General features: G+C 36.8%; 1 protein-coding gene across 3 annotated transcripts in view; it reads right to left on the bottom strand.

Annotated features, from left to right (window-relative positions):
• COLEC10 (collectin subfamily member 10) overlaps window positions 1–22,190 on the bottom strand; it is an 87,776-nt gene that overhangs the window by 50,136 nt on the left and 15,450 nt on the right. Inside the window, exons 2-3 of one of the 3 annotated variants that reach the window (XM_079142421.1) lie at window positions 15,117–15,203; window positions 10,038–10,151 (exon numbers count right to left, since the gene is read on the bottom strand). The exons of 1 other annotated variant lie outside the window; for it this stretch is intronic. The gene's annotated coding sequence lies outside the window, so the exon portion shown is untranslated. The remainder of the gene's footprint in view (window positions 1–10,037; window positions 10,152–15,116; window positions 15,204–22,190) is intronic. One more of the 3 variants, XM_079142420.1, reaches the window with a different exon arrangement.

The raw sequence follows: 22,190 nt of genomic DNA, 5'->3' as shown, positions 1-22,190 counted from the left end.
GATGATTATTTACTTTATCTACATCTTAGCTCTCCATTTTGAAAATATGGTGATCAAGGCCTTTACTCCTGGTCGAGGTACGTAAAATTAAGGTTCACAGGAGCAGGATTCCGGAGAGAAAGACGGATAAAGGTTGGGTTACTGAGGAGCTTCCTTACCTCTTTCCTTCTTACACAGAGGTCAAGGATGAGTGTTCTTCAGGGTGATTCTAATGCCCATGCGCTAACCCCTTACCTCCAAGAGCTGCAAATTTCACAGACTCAACAGAATGCAGTTGACCTTCTGCATTTGACACAACACGAAGGAGCAAAGAGACACTACCAGGCATTTGTTGAACTGATAAAACACAGAATACAACTCATTTCTGGGAAAATATTTTCAACCCTACTGGACATAAATATTTATTTCAGCACTGCTGGGAAGTATGTGCCTAATAAATGATGTTTCAGTTTTAATGGTCTGTTTACATTTTAGAAAATTCACATCAAAAATTTTTGGTCATTTATATCACATATAATTTTCAAGGCATACTTTCATAAAATACTTCTGAGAAGATTAAAGCTTATTCATCAAGAAAATATCCTTCATTTTCTAGGTTCCCATAAATGATTTCAAAGTTTGTACTTCATAACATGCATAGATACTGAAGTCTTTTATTCATATAATAACTTTTTTATTACAAAGGATCCAAAACTTTACAAGGGAATGTCATAATCGATTAACATCAAGACAACATTTGTTTAAAAAGAAGCATTTTGTTGCAAAAACATCTTTTAAAAACATGTTAATTCCGGAAGTGTGTTAGTTAGCTTTTCATTGCTGGAACAAAGTATCTGAGAACAAGAATTTCAATGAGGGAAGATTTATCTTGGCTCACAGTTTCAGGGGGTTTCAGCCCAAGGTCCACTGGCTCCATTGCTTTGGTCATGAGGGGTGGCAGAAAATCATGTCAAATCACTTTAAGTTCAGTTTGTGTACAAGCCATCCTACAGAGGCCTTTATTTCACTTTTGTATTACCCACAATCCTGAGAGGCAGATACTATCTGTACTTTAAAAGGATTTAGCAACTGTCTTAAGATTTCAGGGCAGGTAGCAAAGTCGGGATTCAAACCCTATCTGCAGACTACAAAGCACCTTTTAAGGACCATAGCACAAGGCCTCCAAAGTGGCTTTTCACACCACATATGTTAGAAAATATGGAGCCCAGATGCCAGCCACCGAAGGCTGCTCAAGCTTTCCTGCATTGTGTGTCATAATGCTCTCTCAAGTTAAATAAAGTTGTCTTGAGCCTCTGCCTTATAAACTGTGCTAGCCTATTGCCCTACTGCTGAGCATTCTGGAGGATTCTCATTTTCTCAGGCCTTGTTCAGCATAATTGCCTGTTGCTACTTATCTCTTTCAGCCCCTTCTGTGTTTCTGTAGCTCATTTTGTTTGTCCACCCTGCTTTCGATCACAGAAGCATCATCAGCACAAGGTAGCTGGGTAGAGTGCTTTTGTCTTTCACTGGAGTGCTCAAGGTAGCAGAGGGTGATCATTTCAGAACACCTCAAAGCACTTGAGATGGGGAATGAGGCACTCCTCTTCTTCAGAGCGCTCTAGGCAGTATCACAATTGGAATTTCCTCGTGCCCATGTTTCTACGGTCCTTTCCTTCTCAAGATATTGCTCTAGAATTTTGCCTCTTCCCTTTACTTTTTTAAAAAAAATTGGTTTTTTTTTTGTGTGTGTGTGTTTTACAGACTGCATTTGATTCATTGTACACAAATGGGGTACATCACTTTGTTTCTATGGTTGTGCACAATGTAGAATCACACCATTCATGTAATCGTACATGTACATAGGGTAATAATGTTTGTCTCATTCCACCATCTTTCATACCCCCTCTCCCCCTTATTTTCTTAATCCCAGGTGCTCTCAACCTCGGTCTTTCACAGGCTGCCAAAGAAGCTCTCATTTTGTTTTGTTTGTTTTTATTTAGCAGTGACTTCAGCTTTCTTGCTTGCTTATCTTCTAGGAACTTCTTCTAATACATTCTTACATAAAATGTCCTCTTTTTTCCTTACAATAAATATTGACACAGCAATATATCTTCCAATTAGAATATAGTAATGCTTCTTTTACTCTCCCTTAAGATGGAATGTGTAAAAACCATCTAAAGTCGGGAGAGCACACTCTTTGACTTTACTCTGTACAGTCTATAATTTGTTCCACAGTTATTATTTTCATCTGAGAATCTCATTCATTCCATGAAGAAATGGAAACTAAGGGACTTTAAAGGACAACAAATGTGTATGCTTAATAAGTTTCATAACCACATATTCAGATCTTAGAAATTAAGGTACATACATAATGATAGCTATGATAGCTTTAAAAATTACTTTCTTTATTTTATTTTATTTGTTCTAATTAGTTGAACATGACAGTAGAATGCATTTATACATTTTGGTAGATCATACATAAATGGACTGCAAGCTCTCATTTTTCTGATTATACATACTGCAGGATTACATTGGGCATGTAGCCATACATGTACATAAGGTAATAATGTCTGTTTCATTCTGCTATCATTCCTTCCCATACCACTTACCCTCCCTTCACTACCCTCTCCCTCCAAAAAAAAAAAAAAAAAAAAAAAGGAAAGTTAAATAAAATAATGACTCAGATATTAGAAAGATTTGTGGATTTTATTTATTTATTTTTTGATTGGAAATCAAACACAGAGATGTTCCATGACTGTCTTTTGAGACAGGGTCTTACTAAGTTGCAGAGGCTGGCCTTTAATTTGCTGCCTTCCTACCTTAAGCTGGGATTACAGGTGTGTGCCCCTGTACCTGGCTGGGAGGAGTTATTGTTTTGTTTAAAACACTGGTCTAGCAGATAGGACTTGAAAGTAGCTTTTACCCAGTGACTTTTACTAGTAGTGTTAATGTGATGTTTGGTTCTTTGAGCAAGGTTCGTATAGTCAAAGACTTGTTATTGCTACCATTCTCTATAATTTGTCTAGCCTATGACCTCCTATTTCAAAACAAACAAACAAAAAATACATGTGCTTTGCAAGTTCTAGCTAACACTAGGAGAGGTTGCTAAGATCATATAGGCTAAAATGTTCTTTAATCACAAAGTCAAATCAACCTTGCTTCAGAATGAGAATTTTGAAATTGTTTTTGGTGACATTTTAGAAGAGAACAACTATAACACTTTCACCATCCTGTTGTATTTTCTATTCTCAGGTGCTCAGGGGCTGAAAAATTACCCCCAAATTTGCTTATTTTGCAGAGTATCTCAGCTGTCTCTTTTGACGCTTAGTATACCCCAAATTAATTACTGTCTTTCACATTTTATATGCAATACAACGGAGACACAAAATGTATAAGTAACTTGTCTAATATTACAAAGCAACTGAGGTACAGAGCTAGGATTCAAGCCCCAAAGCCTATACCTATGCTAATCCCGAGAATCTATTTCCTTGTTTGGCTGCTAGATTTAGACTCTTCACCTTTATCATTTGCCATAAAACTTCAATATATTAAATATATGTTCTCAAATCTGCATTTGAGAAACTAACAACTTAATGCCTCCCTATTCTGTTAAGTCAACTGATTTTTCATATATCTAAAATATTCTAAGACACCTCCCCAAACAACAAAGACTAAAGTATCAATAAATATTTGGACTAAGGATGAACTAGAGCAAAAGGGAATAATCTTTTTCTTTTTTTTTTTTAATTTTTTTTAGTTGTAAATAGACATAATATTTTTCTTTCTTTCTTTTTTTATTTGTCCTATTTAGTTACACATGACAGCAGAATGCATTTCAATTCATTGTACACAAATGGAGTACAACTTTTCATTTGGTTGTACACAATGTAGAGTCACACCATTTGTGCAATCATACATGTATATATAGTGTGATGATGTTCATCTCACTCTACCATCTTTCCCACCCTCTGCCCCCTCCCCTCCCCTTCTTCCCCTCTGCCAAATCCAAAGTTCCTCTATTCTTTCCTTACCTCCCTACCCTCATTATGTGGCAGTATTCACTTATCAGAGAAAACATTTGACCTTTGGTTTTGGGGGATTGGCTTATCTCACCTAGCATGATATTCTCCAATTCCATCCATTTACCTAAAAATGCCACAATTTTATTCTTCTTTAAGACTAATATTCAATTGTGTGTATATACCACAGTTTCTTTATCCATTCATTTATTGAAGGGCATCTAGGTTGTTCCACAATTTAGCTATTGTGAATTGAGCTGCTATAAACATTGATGTGGCTGCATCACAATAGTATGCTGATTTTAAGTCCTTTGGGTATAGGCCAAGGAGTGGGACAGCTGGGTCAAATAGAGGGTCCATTCCAAGTTTTCTAAGGAATCTCCATACTGCTTTCCAATAAACATTTTATTTATTTTTGTGAGGTACTGAGGGTTGAACCCAGCACCTCACATGTGCTAGGCAAGCACTATACCACTGAGCTACAACCCCTGCCCAAGACAATACTCTTTGCTTTCAAAAATATATATTAATTCTTAGTTTTTCCAAAGCTATGTGTTTAAATAAAACACGTGCATCTCTCAGGACTGTTGGCTGAAATCAGTTTCCAAATTGGAGAAGTAAGAGCTATGAAATTAAAACAAACACACAAAAAATGATTTTATTTATTTATGGCCATGAAGGGTCTGTAATAAAAAATAAAATCTATAAGTCATGTATTCATTTCCAAGTAGCTATGATCTGCCCATCACCTTTACATGGTGAGCAGAGGCAATCAGTTTTAGAGACTGGGTTTTAGAGATGCTGAATTGGCTCTCCTTGCACTGGCCACAGCAAGGGTACCTTCCTCCAAAAGAGAAGGAAGTTGAATTTGTGGATAATTGAGTTCTCTGGTCATTGATGGAAACAGGAAGTATGAATGGAAGCTAGCGCCTGTTTCATTTCCCAGTGAAATCAATGTTGAAACCACATTTTTGCTTCTTCTTCAGAACCAATAATGCAGTATCCTATAATTAGTGTGACAAGAAAAATCCATATGATCACCAGGAATTCGTGATCACCTACCACATGCTACAAACTTTCCTACTCCCTGGAGATACACAATGAATAAGACATAGACTTTGAGCTTGTAAATCTCTATGAAAAATGACTTTTGAAAAGAAACTAAACTTTAGAAATACTATTTTGCTATTCTTCTGGCTTAGTAAATAAGTTTGTTACAAATAATTTCTTTTGTTGATGATTGATTACTCAAAGATTGAGAAGTATCATGTAGAATGATGGCTTTTATTTTATAGTCATTTGCAAGGGTGTGTATATGGAGATAGATTAAATTTGTTCAAAGTAGGATTTGTCTTGAAAATTATATTTTTCTAACATCCAAGAGACAGGTTTTTTTCTCGATATTTCTTTTTTAATAAAAGAAGGTGATTCGAACTTTCCATTTATTTGCATTATTGCTGAGGGCTGTGTTATTTTTAATTAGTTCTTTACTGTAATTGCCATGACACGCTTGACATTGAACACTCAAAGCCATTTGTTGTATCCTGTTAGTTTTCAGTTCTTCCTTACAACAAAATGCAGAAGACTTTAGGATTTTAGTACAGAAAATGAACTGGATTTGTGTTTAAAATATCATGTATTTGCACATAAACATTTTTAAGAGAGGCGATTTCATCATTTCAACTGATGGAAAAGAGACTTGAGGAACCTGCATTTACATATCACATACATAGATTAGTTATTTTAAAAATATTTAATGGTGCATTGTAATTATACATTAATCATGTCACATGTCATTATGTCATATCTGTACATGCACATGTGTAAATTTGATCAATCTATTCCCCCTGTATCTTTCATTTCTAAAAAAGACAAAAATGGTTAGGTTCTCATCAATAGCCTGAAAGAGAAAAGTGTAAATCCCTCTATTCTCTCTGCCTTTCTAGTACATGACCAATATAATCCAACTGAAGCTTCCTTTCTAGTACACCAAACACAAGAGCAACTCTCCTGACTTGGTCTGGAAGGCTAATGGCTGGATTTGACACAGCATATGTTGTAACATACTATTGGTTACTGAGTACACACAGAGGTTCAGAGAGCTGGCCATGGCCACGCTTTTGGCTTGGACTTGTGCCCTGAACTTCCACAGCTGAAAGGAGTCCATGATTTTCTGGCTGCCTGATCCACTACCCATGTGGCAAGAGAGCCAAAGTGGTAAACCATTTTCACCAAGGCTCCATTGTAACCAAACTGTTTACCTTTTACTCTGATACAAATACTCTTTTATTTGAAGGTGGCTGTTCTTTTGTGGAAATGATGTATTACCTCTTTTGAGATAGCACCCATTAACATATGCCAGTCCATATTCAAAATATATAACTGCATTCTTGAATAGAGTTCAAGATAGGAGGGTTTAATTACTTAGGAAAGCCAAGTCAACATTTAGGGGTTTTCCAAAGGTATGCTGTCCCAAAAGCCTCATCACATTCTTAGCTGAGTTCTTGACATGAATGTTCATGTTGGTTACTTCCTATTAAAGCCAATGGTATGTTACCAACACAAAGAAATGATAATGTCCATGGTGATAGACAAGCCAGTTACCTTTATCTGATAAGCATTCCTTGCATACTCTACTGAAATATCACCATACACTACAAATATTTAGAATTACTATGTATCAATTAAATACAAAAATATATTTAAAAAAATTTAAAGGTGAAGTAGAAAATTCTGTAGTCCAATGTGTGTTGGAGCCATTAACTAGTTCATAGGAAGACGTCTATAACTCAGGGTCAGGTTTAATTGAGAGAAAAGAACCCAACTTGATTCTTAAATAGACAATAAGAAACAGGATCCATTTTTTGTTTGCTTGCTTGCAAGCAGGTAACCAAAGCAAACAGCACATAAATATAATAACAGGCTAAGATAAAAATTATAATCATTTGGAAAGCCAAGACCTCTTTTTACATATTTGGAAGAATTTTGACATCTACAGCTTCAACTTAGAAATTGGCTGTATGGGTTGAAACATCTGAGCTTTGTATTGTTTCTTTAAAAGGCAGCACTAGTGTTTTAGCCACAATAAAATATGGGCAAAATAACTGTTGAAATAAGATGCAGCCAATATTTATCTGGATGATAAATTCATGTCAAGAATTTCCAATTTACTGTACATCTACGGAGTTATGATACCTACCATTAATCACAGTCTTCCTGCAAGAACCCATTATAATCTGCACAGAGCCACCAATGGAGCAAAAGCACAGAGAAAATAAAAAAGAGGTTGCTAGGATGAAGGTTGCAGATTCTAAACAAAGATGAGTGACACGCATTGGGTAGGATAAATCTACAAATAGCCTAGAGCCAGACATCAGACATTATTTGAAATGACAAACTTCACATTAACTAAAAGAGAAGAAAAAAAGATCACAAATGGAGACAGACAGTGGGGCTAAACCTTATACAACTGCATGATTCATTTCCAGAAGAAATCAATGTTGAGATGACTTCTTTCCTTCTTCAGAACCAATAATGAGCCGCCTATAATTAGGCAAACTTTCTCTGTCCTATCAAAACAAACTCTGAAGCCGCAGCGAGACTACTGACACATCTACCCCTTGACCAAAGCTATAGTATTTTAATCTAAGTACAATGCAAAGATGCATGAGTCAACCTACCGTAAATTTTCAGCAAATAGTATGTGTCATTGGAAATAACTTCTGCTTTTCCAAAGACTGTAGATTTATTCTGTAGGAGTTTTAGAAACAAGCAACAATAATTTTAGCTAAAGCAATTCCCCATGTTCACTAAACCATAACTGTCTGAAACTAGTTATTTCTAGAATTACACAGAACCAAAATAGCAAACATGTAAACAGAGAGCTATGGGTTAGAATTCATCAAATGAAAGAAAAAAAGTTTCAAATTTTAAGGTATAAAATGTCACATCTGTTAACTATTTATGCATGCCCAAGTTTAATGCACAATTCGAACACTAATTAAAAATATTCTCCACAAAGAGAGAACCATTTTCCTGCGTGGGCAGAATGAATAATATAATCTACCTTTCTCAGATACCAGTTTTCTCTCCATATAAGCAGTCGAAAAGTAATTGACCTTTGGACTTCTCATTAAAACAGCGTTTGAGGCTGGAGAAGAGGATCTGGGCATATTCACGCCAGCAAATAGGATTATCGCCACTGTTTCAGTTTTCTCTGTTGAAAACATGAGCTTCTAGGCTGTGCTCTGAACTGGTTGGAGATAAAGCAGAGTTGACCAGAGAGGCCATGCCACATTTCATCCAGTCCATGCAGCTGTAGTTGGACTGTAGCTGTAGATGGAGTCTTCGTTTCCCCCAAGCTGACAAACTAAATCAGAAGGCATATGACTGACGTCTGTTGGAGCCAGGACACTGGAATGGAGAGATGATGCTCTTTGTTCCAACCTTAGGTGGCTGGATTGTACTATCACCAAGTGCAAACTCCAGGAGGAGTGCCACTTATTTCTCTTCCTTTCTGAAATTTCTGAGGAAATAATTGTATCATCAAGACCTTGGGACTCATTTGTGGGTGGTATGTGATACATTTTCCTGGGAATGAATACAACTGAGGAAATTCCTTAGCAAGTCTGTGGGAGTGTAAAACTCAAGCCGGAAAGAAGCAGAGGTGGTCTACTTTGTTCTTCTTATTTTATGCATGATAGAAATGATGAGGCCCAGAGAAGTAGAATAAAGAGCCTTCAGGCACCTTTTGCGAAGACTGAACTTGAGATTCAACTATCAGCTGAGTGTCCTCAATTATAACATTGCTTCACTACTCTTTCATGAACTTTCATTTCATTTATTAAAAACAAACAAAAATTTTAAAAAAAGAACCACAATTCTCACTGAAGACATCTTACAAAGATCTGTGAACATACTTGGCTCTTTCTGGCAAGGATTAGCTCTACCACATGGACATTCCATGTGGTCTTGCTCATTTGCAAATGCACAGTATCAGCCAACTCCTGTTTTTAAGTCCAAACCCTGGTGATAATTTTTGTAGACCTTCTTTTGAGAAGCAAAGTTCTAGAATATTTTTTTGTATTCTATTCAAGTAAACTATGAATGATGACCTCCAACGTGAAATGTGTGTTTACTTGTGCTTTAATTAGGGTGACCATATAAATTATCTTCCACACCAGCACATTTGGGGCAGGAGTGAATGGGTGTGCTGTTTACTATTACAACAAGAGGACAGGTACAAGTTTGACTTAGTCTTAACAAATTAGGCCATATATATATCCCTACCTTTGCAGTATTCAACATCTGAAATATTAAATAAATGTCCTGTATGTTCAGGTATTCTTGTTTGTCTGTTTTGTGGGGATTTCAAACAGCTTTTTTTTGGCATGTGTTTTCAATTTTTATTTTTTCCCCTGACTTGAAAGGTAGCACAATATACTGGAAAGATAAAAAGAGGTAGAAGGAAATGAAGTTAACCTTAATTTTAACTTTGAGGACTCTAGCAAGTCTTCCTCCTCTCTTGCATTCAAAACTTGCATCCATAAAAGAAGAAAGCTGAACAAAGTCACCATTAAGCTTTCTCTTAGCTCTTGTGGCCTAGGGTTTCCATTTAATGTGCGTGCATGTGTGTGCAAGTGTGTGTGTGCAGAAGTGTGAGCATGTACGTGTACAGGTGTGCATACACACACGTACTCACATGCATATACAAAGCCTACGGGTTGACTATGAAAAGTAATGAATTGCAATAAATATCAGATAAGAAAATAACAAGCATGAGTCTCGAATGTACTATTGGTAGGGTTATCTTTGAAAGGGAAGCAAAATTGTTTATCTATATTGAAAGTCACACCCAGAGAATAATGTTATAATAACCTGGAAGTACAGTGACAGACAGGAATTTTTTTTTTTTATGTGTGTCATTGACAAAACTCTACAGCTTTGGACACTGGTGGCTTTGGGTCTCTTCTGTGGTAGTGTCACAGTAGACACTGTCTGGTTGCTCTAGGTTACAAACACTTTTTCTGTTTGACTCACCTTTAAGTTTTAGGCAGATCTTCTGGCTTCCTGCTAATGTTTCTGAGCATCTACAAGTTCCAGTCTTTTTTTTTTTTTTTTTTTTTTTTTGGTGTGGTCTTCTAAAAGGAAAGACTTGGGGAATAAAAGAGATTTACATAGTCACATACTTTAGAGGTGTGAATTATTAAACACATAAAAGTGGTTGGATGAAAAACAGAAACAGAATTCGTCATAAATTCTAGATCCATATCTAGTTTAATAAATCCTCCCTTTTAAATTATAAGCGATAAGCTTTATCTGCTTTCCGCATATGTTGTGGCACAATTTAGGAGGGTGTTTTGTCTTTCCACGTTGCCTGTCTGAACTCTCACATTTCAAAACTTCCACAAGTCCTCTGGCTGAGCCAGGGAGACAAATACAAGCATGTGGCTTCTCTCTTCTGTCAGAACCCTTTGCTTTATGTTTTAGAGGCAGAAGTGCAAGACTTGATTATGGTGATGCATTCCAACCCAAGCTTCAGGGAAAGAAATACTTAATAAAAAGAGCCCATTGAACTATGGACTTTGGTAATATGCTTAGCATTTTACATAGAGATTCTCAACTAATCCTCAAAACAGTGTTTAAGGGATAGGTGTAAATATTTCCACTACAGAGATGAAGAAATTGAAGTTTGAAAAGAATAACCAATTAACCCAGTTTGCTCAGCTACTAAGTGGTGAAGCCACGATTCACACACATGTATCTGAAACCTAAAGCCTGTGCTTTTAACCACCATGGTTTGTTCTTTCTGGGGCATACAATGTGGTGGTAACTTTCTTTTATCTATTTGCACAAAGTCCCACGTTTTTAAAACTCTTAGTGGCAAATCCATCAAGCTTATTTGGTCCTCACGATATTCTCTAAGGGCAGTAAAAAGGAGATGCATACACAAAATTTATTTTGCAGAAACAAAATCAATACTTAGAGAAGATACTCCAGGGTTATAAAGCCAGAAAGTGGCAGTACCAGTTCCAGAAACCATGTCTTTAAACTTCTAGCTTAGTGTGAATTCTCCAAAGAGAGAACTATTTCTTTAAAATAGCTGGAACAAAGATAAAACATTAAAGAAATAAAATTGAAAGCATGCCCATCATCAGTAAGGTTCAGATGTGGATTAATCACAAATGGAGGCACTATTTAACAAATGCCTTTTTACCACACTTACCTAGTTCATATCCCAAACAATTGAACCAGTCTGAATTTGTGACAACCCCAATAAATTAAATGGCTTCAAACCTCTGTGATTCCCTTTGTCTTATCATGGGCTACTCTTATTGATGAGTTTGTTTCCTTCGCAAATTCAGTTGTTCCTCAAGTACAGAAACTATTTGTTCTAGGTCTTTCCACAAAGTGGGTGCTCACTAAATTCTGGCGAATAAGAGTAGAATATAATCCTTTCTCTCTTTTTTTGCATCTTGAGTCTTTATTTTATTAATTTTTAATTGTTCTAATTAGCTGTACATGACAGTAAAATGCATTTATGCATTTTGATAGATCATACGTAAATAGAGTATAACTTCTCATTTTCTGATTGTATTTATTATTAAGCCTCATAATGGTAACATCTATTCAGTTCTCAATCTTTAATACATGTTAGATGATAGGTATATAAAAGAACTTAATCCTAACAGCAATATTATGGGGTAAGTATTTTATCCCAGCTTCACAAGTGCAGACAATGTGATGCAAATAATTAAATAGTTGTCTGGAGTTGTATTGTAGTTAGGGTCAAGATGAGAGTTTGAACTCACTCTAAGTGCAATTTTGAAAACTAAAATCTTGAACTCATTAACACTTAGCCATTCTGTTAGGTTGTATTCCTTGTCTCTGATTTATTTCATAAATTTAAAATACATCCCAAGAGTGTTTTGCAGTTACATTAATATATAACATTATTTTAAAAAAGGAGCTTCAGGTATGTTTTACTTTTTAGTACTAAACAGCACTCAATCATTCAGGGATCATACCAGAAAAAAAAAAAATTGTTACTTTAACTGTTCTCTGTGCTGAGAATCTAACATCAAGAGCCAATAGAAAGGGGACACAGCATGGGCTTTGGAGAAAGGTGAAGTGAGGTTTGAGATCCAGCTCCATCCCTGTTTCTGGCCAAAGTTCCCAGACTAGCCCCTTGGGCAAGGATTTGTGTGCTCTTTTGGTATGGTGTCAACGAGACTTTCACCCAGGCTTCATCCAGGCATACAAACTGCTCTCTCTGCACTAATTATCCTCTGTTTGCCCTGCTCTTTTCCCCTGGGTACTGTCCTTATTAGGTCCTATCACAGTCTCACTACCCTACAGCTTCCAGGTTTGGATTTGCCCATTTGTTTGGAGATGGGAGTCAGGGTGAGGAGTAAATCAAGGTCTTCCCACCAGGCTCACCCATGAGACTAAGGTTTTGGCAGGCTCTTTCCTTTCTCTATAGCTATAACTCCAGGTCCTTTTCTTCTGTTGGTAGCTGTTGGTGCTTCACCATCTCTTGTTGTTTCCTTTAATTCTGCCCACAGTTCTCTGTAAATGGTCCTTTCACTAAACTTTCTTTTCTCAAAGCCTTGGATGCACATCTTCCTGCTAAGCACCTGACTAATATAGCCCATATCTGTATGATATTTTCATTATGGATTTTAAAGAAGAGAGAAGTCCAGAGCACCTGTTTTACTCTATTTCTCCCTTTTGTTTCCCTCTTCTTCCAAAGGGTCACAGAATCAGGAGGGGTGAGCTTTCCCTCTTCCCTTTAGGATCCCTTTCATCATATCCTGAATTTTCCTTCCCATGGTTTAGAATAAAGTTCTACTTTCTATCTTGCATTTGATGTGCCAATATGATAAGAAGGAATTGAGAAATTTTTTGCTCTCAAGAATATCTGATCACACTAGGTCCTCAAAACCAAACACAAAACGATAAACAACTTCAGAATCAAATGTAAGGAATGATGTTACTGTGGTGATTGGCAACTGCTTTCTTTTTCTCAGCATGTGATGACATGACTTGGAATTGTTATAGTCAAGTCTGATTTACCTGAGAAGACAGAGGAGAATATACCTATTTTAATAATTCAATACCATCTTCACCACTTTGGCTAGAGCCAGAAGATACTTTAGAGAGCCACTAACCCCACATATTACTTTACAGATGTCAAAGTAAATGAAGAGTAACATCTTTTGATAAGCAGAATTATAGCACCCCCAAATGCTCATGCCCTCATCTCCAGAACCTGTGATTATGTTAGGTTATGTGGTAAAGTGAACTTAAGGGTATGGAATTAAAGCAGCAATCTAATCAGTTAAGTCATTTCATTTCCCTTTAAAAAAGGAGATTGTCATGGGTTACCTGAATAGACCCAGTGTAATCCAGAGTCCTTAAAAGTAGAAGAGAGAGGCAGAGAGGCAGCATGAGAAGGAATCAGCTTGAATTGCTGACTTTGAAGGTGGAGAAATGGGTCACAGGCCAAGGTTTCTACAAGTTGGAAAAGGCAAGGAAACTGAATCCCTTCCAGAGTCCCCAGAGTGTACACTGTATCACCACCTCCTTGATTATAGCTCATGTGGGGGGTTCTGCACTCCCAAACTATGAGCTAGTATATTGTTTTAAATGATTAAGTGGTTTGTTTTAATAGCAAGAGGAAATTAATATAACTTTGCACCAAATATCTTTGTCTTCAGCTCAAAATTTTCATTCACAGTTATTTATTGAGTATCTTAGATGGATCTTGCACTATGCCAGACCCCAATATGTGACAAGAAATCAGACAGATGTAGTCCCTAGCCCCTTAGGTCTTGCAGGCTGGTGGGGTGAGTCAGAGAGCTAAATGCACAGCATTACTATCAAATTAAGGGAAGAATGACCCAGATGAAGGGCAGTATGCTGCAATGACCTGGTGGACTGAGGGACACAGGGCTAGGAAGGGCTCTGGAGGAGCAGCTCTTTCCAGTTCAGCACTGCAGGGTGAGCAGAAGTGAATTGACCCTAGAGATGTGCGTGTGACAGGGAGCTGGTACACGAGAGACAAAAGCAGAGGGAAGAACGTGTTCCAGAATTAAAAGGAAGGAATTAGTGCACTACCAAAGAAGTTTTGCATGGCTGCAGAGAAAGCCCAAGAGAAAGTATGGCAAGAGATGGGGCTGCCAAGTGTGAGTAGGGGCACACACGCTCTGGAATGGACCTTGGTCCTGTTGGACAGAATTTGATGATGTCATTTAATGCTATTGGTAAGATGTTTACTACCATATATTTAAACATTGATATCATCCTTCTCTGTATAATAAATAGTAGTAAGGACGTCATGTAAAATAGCAAAGTGCTCGAAGAAGAGAAATATGAAATATGAGGGAAGCCAAGAAAGAGAGAGGAAGGAAGAGGCACTAGAGGGGCTGGTGGGACCAAGCAGACTCTGATGAGTTTGGAAAACTGATTCTACCATCCCCTGGAGTTGGGGTAAAGGTTAAAGGGTTAAGTAAATATTGGGGACAGGTCAGCTCATGAATAAAATGTGGACTATTGTTCTAAAAGACATTATTTCACAAAGAGATGAAGCTTCACAGGTGTCACATGACTACTTAGACACCAACATGTGTTGGATCAAATGTATTCCTGAAACAAGTTCAAATGCTGGCTTATGCAGGAAAGAGGGGAGTGAATGCACCTAAGTTGTTGTGTTTTGTTCAGGATTTCTTTTTTTTTGAGAGAATAATCTGTGTACCCATAAGGTTTGGTTTCTACACCTCATAGATAAGAAAGCTTAAAGAATGATTCCCATTATGTCCTGTCCTTTTTCTAAAATTACAATAAGTTCTTTAAATATTCCATTTAAATCTACTGGCCCATACTTTGACTCTAACCAGAGCACAGTTTTTTTATATCCTTAAGGGAAAAATAATACAGAAAGGAAAGCTAATATTTTATCAAGTGTCAGAGAATTTACTGTGTGTGTAATCCTATTACATTTGCCCAGAAACCTCAGAGAAGTTGAATAATGCTCAAGGTTATCAGGTTAAAAATGGCAAAGCTGTGATTTGAGCTCAGGTCAGTTTCATATCAAAAATCAAGTTCATTCTATCTTACCATGCTGATTTCCATGATTTCTGTTCAACAGCAGCAAAGTGAGAATTAACTTTCTTGCTGTATCTCCAAAGTCAAGGGTGGTGCATCCTAGAAAAGGGTAGAAGAACGTTGAAGTCCTGCATAAATTCACCTTCTATTTATTGAACCTCTATTATATGTCAGATTGGTTAGTGAATAAGTTGATGAAAAAGACAGGGTCCATGTACCTCAGTCAGCCATATAACAAAATTTTCTATTTAATCCATTCTTTCATGAAAAAAAAAATGCAATTAAATGTGATCATTAGTTTCTTAGAATGAATATCAGCCAGGTATAAAGAAAACTTGCAGAAATAATGACCTAGGTTTATGTGACAAAAGAAGAGAAGGCTCCACCAAAACAATCACAGAATGTGCAGATGCTTAGAATTATCCTGTTAGGGTTCACATGTCTTGGAGAGAAAGCAGGAATAGAACCTTCACATAGCCCAGAAAGCAAATTGTATACCTGGAATGTCTTTTACTACTTATGTTCTCTATGGGGATAAAATCCATATGCCAGTACTTACCCTAAAGCAGCACCATCTAGAAGATCAGCCAAGGCCACTTTTGTTATAGGCCTGAGATATCAGGAGGCACTGGAGACAGCCATTCTCCAGAGGGAAATTTCCCTTGACCGTTGTTATACTGCCAACACTAAATAATCCATTAATGATAAATAAATTGGCTTAGATAGCAATATAAAATACCAATTTCAGAAATAAGAAACATTTGTTCTGAGCTGCATTTATTTATACATGCATATATTCAATAATTATGGATTAAATACTTCCTGTGTGTCTGGCATCCTTCAGGGTTCCACTAAAAGTGTGATGAATGAGTTAGAACACAGTCTTCCTCCTCAGATGGCTTACCAAATAGGATAATTAGACAAAGGACAAGACAACATTTTACTAAAATAAATTTCCTTTGCTCCCAGGCATATATAAAGGTTGGTTCCCATGCTAATTCGGGATGGGTCATTCTTCATATCAATGCTAGAAATCATCTCTGTGCTAGGATCATTTGAACTTTCTGCCCCCTCAGGTCTATTCTTTACATCCCTTAAACTCTGATTTTTGCTTTGTGAAGTTGACCAATATGAAGCCCAGCAAAGAGCGTGTCCTCTGGTTTCTGTTGGTTTTAGCCAGTGGGAGGCCCTGGGACACTGAGAAAGGGGAGCCTCAGCAAGTCCAGACCCTCAATCTCAGGACACTACTCCTCTCACAGTGAGTTTCTCTACATGACCCTTCCTCTCTCCAGTTTAGCCTTTGGATGGTAAAAACCCAGCCACTATCTCCTAGTTCCCGTGGTTGCAGCATGCCCAGAGTCTACCTGCATCTTTATCAGGTCCTTTTCCTTAAATGATTTTAATTTGAGTAAGCTTCCATTTCCTGTTGGGACCCTGACTAGAGGGACACCTTCATTGTATTCCAGATTTCTATTCTTAATTTCATCATTCTGTTGACTTTCATGAGTACCATTACATCAACCAAAGTACAGGAGGATACAGAGACAACATAAAACTTACTAAAAATAAGCTCACTCATGTTCTTCAAACTTAATACATCTCTCAAAATTTACAAGGTAGTTACATTTTGACTTATTAATTCCATGCAAAGAATATTCAGTTCATTAGATAGATGAACACACACCGCAGTTTATGTACATTATTGTCCACCCAAATGGACAGAATGCAGAATGGTATGCAATGTCAAAAAAAAAAATAAGAGATCCATACGTAATAATATTGAAAAGTCTCCAAGATATATTATGTGAAAAATCAAAGTACTAGGCAGTATGTTATATATGTCTTTGTGTAAAACAAGCAATATACATATAGGTGAATCTATACAACAATTTTATTTTTGTTTATTTTTGCTTTTTTTTGGATATAGAGAAAATTAGATGCTAAAAGGGATACCTTTGGGGAGAGGTACTGGAAAAAGAATATTGTTACTTTGAATGCTTTTAGTGTTCAGTGTTTATTTTTAAAAACCATGTGCTTGAATTAATTTTATTACATAAAATAGAAATAGAAATGTAATCTTAACCTACTGTTTTGTTTTGCCTAATAGAGGAGTTCTGATTTCCAAAAAGTAGTCATTCAGAGGGAAAAAAGAAACTCCTTAAAACAAATTTACAAGAAACTACATCAGTACATTAAACAATATCACTTTTGAAACCTGAAATAGGAATATTTTATTCCACTTATTTCACATGAAAATCTACTGAAACTGACTTCAAAGGCCGAACCACAGGTCTGTGATAGCCACCAGGGGCCTGTTAACATAACTCTGCTTGTTTCCTCTCTTATTATTTTTGCAATACAATTATAACTGGAAGTCCCAAAACCATGTAATTGTCAACTAACTTTTGGAAAATGCAAATGGTTTACCGAGAATTTAAAAGGAAGGCCCCTCCTATCCTCTCTGAACTTTGTGGTGGTCTTTGGATACAAAATGAACAAGCTGGGGCAATCCTCAAAGATGAGGCAAAGAAGAGAATAATCACCATTTCAGGAAGGGTTTCCTTTGGACATCAAAGGTCTCTGAGAAGGGATCTGTATAATACTATTTCCTTTTCCCAGAATATATTGGCATCCATCCAGAGTTTTTCACTGAAAATTTGCATCCTCATATATACAGATAGGTTTGATATCTGGGCTCAGTTGGGTTAGCCATTTTTGTATGAAGTATATTAATATACTGTTCATTCCTCAGGCACTATCATATTAATCCAGCACAGTTTCATATATCTTCTCCCTATGTCTGCTTTTCACAAATAATCACAACCAATCATAGATAACAGATATGAAAGTTCACCAAAAAAAAAAAAAAAAACATACAAAGCCATTTGGAATTCAGATTTTCTTCTAGAGGGATTCAGATCATCAGTTTTATAAATTCTGATGGAAACTTGCAAGCACATAAACATATTGCATTGTTTTCCATTCTGTTTGCTTTTTGACACCATATCTGTTGCTATCATTACTTTTATTTGCTCTAAGGAGACTAAATATGCAAGATGGGAAAAATATTTTATAGATGGTCTTTCTCAAAACACAGGGAATACCTTGCTGTGAGTATTATTTGTGTCAATTCAGAAAACTAGTCTGCTATCTTTGAAGAATGTCGTTTCCTTGTGTTAAACTTCAGTCAGGCACTGAACTAAGAACTTACATGTAAGTACTTTACATATATGATTACATTTACACTTCATGACCAACTTATAAACTAAGGATTTTAATTCTCATTTTACAGATGCAAAATGGAGGTTCAGGAATATTAGCTAGAATCACATAGTTAAAAAGTGGCAGAGCTATTGTTTTTGCCTTCAAAGTGTATGTATTTTCTTCTAAACCTCATGAATAGAACTAATTTCACACCCTTTTAATTGAGCAAAGTGGTCACTTTTGCTTTTTTTTCTTCAATCTCCAAAGAAAATAAACTATTAAAAAGCTCCAGTAACTTTCCTAAAGCCAAAATGAAACAGAAGTTCAAAGACCAATGCAAAAGCCCAAAGTTAAAAACTGCTAACATTTCAAAACCTCACTCCCATCTGCAGCCCTTCTATGGATTTTCCTTTTCAAAGCTGTACCTGGAAGGACTTTAATTCTACCATATTTTGGAACATAAGGATAGGGTAAAAAAGAAGTGACAAAATTCAAGAGAATACAACCTTAAAAGCCCTTTTCTGAATTGTTTCAAAATGTGCAGTCTCAGTGAAGACCTTTGTTTATGGAACAATAGTTTTCTTTCTCCAAAGAAACCACTCTCATCCCTTTTCTTATAAAGGAAATGGCAGTAATTCAAGCAATTCCTTCATTTGAGTGAAAAACCATGGCCAAGAGCACTGGGAGAGGACCTTCAATGAATGCATGGATCAAACCAGTGGCCACATCAATTGGGTGATTGTCTTCCTTGTGGTGATGTGTCCGTCCTTTCAGTACATTGTATAGATTAGTGACCATATCCCTTTGTGCTCAGAGTTACCAGTGGACAGTGCAGTCCACTCTGCACTGTCAAAAGGGCTACAAATGTCTTCAAGTCCAGCTTCTCCAGTCTCAACTGCTATAATAACCCATCCCTCAACTTTTGCCTTATAGGTGAAAAGGGTGATGTGACTACTGCCTGGTTAATACATAGTAAAATTAGGACTTCTAACCAGACTCATGGCTTTCCAATCCTCTGCTCTTTCCACAACATGGGAAGACCTCTTATTGAACTATGGCGATCCTCTTAAAAGTGGGTAACTGAACTTTCCAAGCCTCAATTTCCCTATCTGTAGCATGGGAGGAATAATGAAACTTACCTCATGGATTTATTGTGAGGCTTAAATGACCTGATGCGGGTGAAGAGCTTAACTCAATGCTTGCTACTTGTTAAGTGCTAAATTAATATCAGTTATTATTATTAATGTACTGTTTTCCAAATCAGTGTCTTACTCTTTAAGATGTGATGACATATAGGTTTTAAAAGTTCAACTTACTTTCTGTGAATGCTTAATTTTCATTGCAGGTCCAGCTCAACTAAAACAACAGACATTTATCAATAGTTCTTCTGAACCAGATTCTAACATAATCAAGACATTCTGGGTAATGGAAATAAATATATGCAGTAAGATAAGGCTGAGAAAGAGTCACTTTAGAAATGATCTTGCCTGTCACCTGCCTGCTGTGCTCCTTCCGTGTATGCCTCATGCCAATTGTCAGGATCACCATTCACCAACCAAAGGACTTAGGTCAGAAATAAAATTCTCTTTTCATGGCATTATCTTGTTTGGTAATTAACTTCTTCTTGTCTCGTAAGATTTATCTCAGACTCTGTAATCTGCAGAGTCATCATTACAACATCAACCATTTCTTACTTGCTTTATCTCATTACCTAGAATTGTACATGCCATAATTATCATACTGTATTGCCAGTATTCTGCTTGCCTCTTTCATCCATTAATTGGAATTTCCTTGGCCAGAACGTTGGTGTTTTCTTTCTATTGGTACCCCCATGCCTATCCCAATAGCTGGCAGATTGTGTGTACTCAACAAATGAATGAATGAGGACCTTTCTGACTCTTGTGACTGATAACCATCTGTTGCCATGTGGTGTATCTTTTGGTCTACATATTCCAGAGATGGAGCTTTGAAGGAAGCTCCATGTGCCCTTAGTGGAGAAGTGGGTTCTTATAACAGGGTGTGTACAACCACAACTCCAGAGACCTTTAATCTGATCTGGAATGTGATGCAACACTGGCTCTGCCCTATGTCTTTGTGTCCAAGGAATACATTGAACCTTTAGATATGGTTTCCGTTTGAGATGATTAGAGCTAAAGAGATTGTGATACTCTGACAGCTGCCATCCCTCCCAGACTCATCAAATTTTTAAATATTTCTATAAATTACATGATTGGTAATCATGAGTACTTTTCCACATAATAACTCAGAATTATAGGTGAGGGATAGAGTAATACTTGTCCCTCATATAAAATATAGCTAATTCTACAACTAATATATTGTCATAGTAGTCAACTACATGGCTTTACTCTTTCAAATCTGTCATATTGCATTGTCTACTATGATAAAGATGTAGATAAGTGACACCAAGCAACCAATCATCTGAGTGGGATTTGGTCCCACAAAGGAACATGAATATGGATATATTCTTATCCTATCCCTGTTCCTACAAACTATATATATAACTGAGGAGAAAACTTTGGAATTTCTTCAGACATAAGAACAGTGGTCTTACTGGTCAACCCCTATTGCTGGCCATTAATTTACATAAATTTGTTTAGACCCAAAGGAATCATAAGAAGTTCTCATCAATCAATAAGAGCTTGGGGAATGTTTAGTTAGAATAATAGTAGAAACACAATTAGCCTTATATTCATTCTTTACCTGTGACTTCAAGTCACTCTAGATAGAGTTATCTGTTTTCTTTACCTTGATTAAAAGGACCTTGAAATTAGGGAGCATGAATCCTATTTCTCTTCTCTCTGGGGCATATGTAATCCAAAGCACATGGACTGGACTCAGTGGGTGGAACTTAGGCGAGACAGTCATCTTTGTGAGGCAAAGTTCTTCCATCCAAAAGAAAGAGCAGTGCATAAGATGACTTCTATAGGTTCCTTTGCCCTGAAGTTTCTTTTCCTTGCATGCCGTCGTAGTCCTTATTATCATAACACCTGTGGTACTGACTCCTTGTGATCATAATACCATAATAACCAGTAACCATGCCTTGAAAGACAAGCAAATACTGAATGGGGATCCAGATTCAGAGACTGAAGACCTACTTGACCTGACTGGTGGTGGCCTCCCAGATGATCATTCTGGCTTCAGTTTCCGTCTTTGGATCCAATATCTACATGAAAGTCAGAGTGTTCTTTGTGAAATGGAAATCTGGTGATGTTACTACTTTATTGGTTATGGTATCTGCTTAAACTGACGTGGTACACTTGCTTAAAGTATAAAGGTTTAATACAGACTGCAGACTGCTCTTGGGAACACTGTGCTGAACCACTATGCTGCCACACTCTCCTTCCATGGCCTCTCTCCAACTAGTTAGGCCCACAGCTACCTGTTACTAAACCATCTTGCATTTCCCCAGGAAAGATCTTACCACACTGCTCATGGCTGCAACAGTTTTCCTCCTTGGTTTGGCTGTGGTCTTTGTGAGGGCAGGAGTCACATTTGTACTAATTCATTTCTGAATTGCTCAAGCACTTAGTCGATGCTCAGCAAACAACTGATGAATGGATGAGTGACTGGATGCATGAACACCACATTACCAATAACAAACTATTGCAATTTTTATTTTTGTCAGGGATAAGTAATGCTTGCCTGCCTGAGAAGACATGACAATATATTAGTTAACTTTGAAATCGCTTTCACTTAGATTATAAAGCATTATTATTTTAGAGTAGTGATAATTCCTGGAGTTTCAGTACCTTATGTACTTGACATTTCACTTTTTTCAAAATTGTCCCTAACATTCTTGTACAATTTCAATAAGATATATGATATGTATCAACCTTTTCTTTGGCCATAGACCTAGTAGTT

The sequence above is a fragment of the Sciurus vulgaris genome, assembly GCF_902686455.1.
Source record: "Sciurus vulgaris genome assembly, chromosome: 1".
NCBI lineage: Eukaryota > Metazoa > Chordata > Mammalia > Rodentia > Sciuridae > Sciurus > Sciurus vulgaris.
The sequence above is the reverse complement of the archived record's forward strand: the minus strand, read 5'-3'. Positions and strand labels throughout refer to the sequence as shown.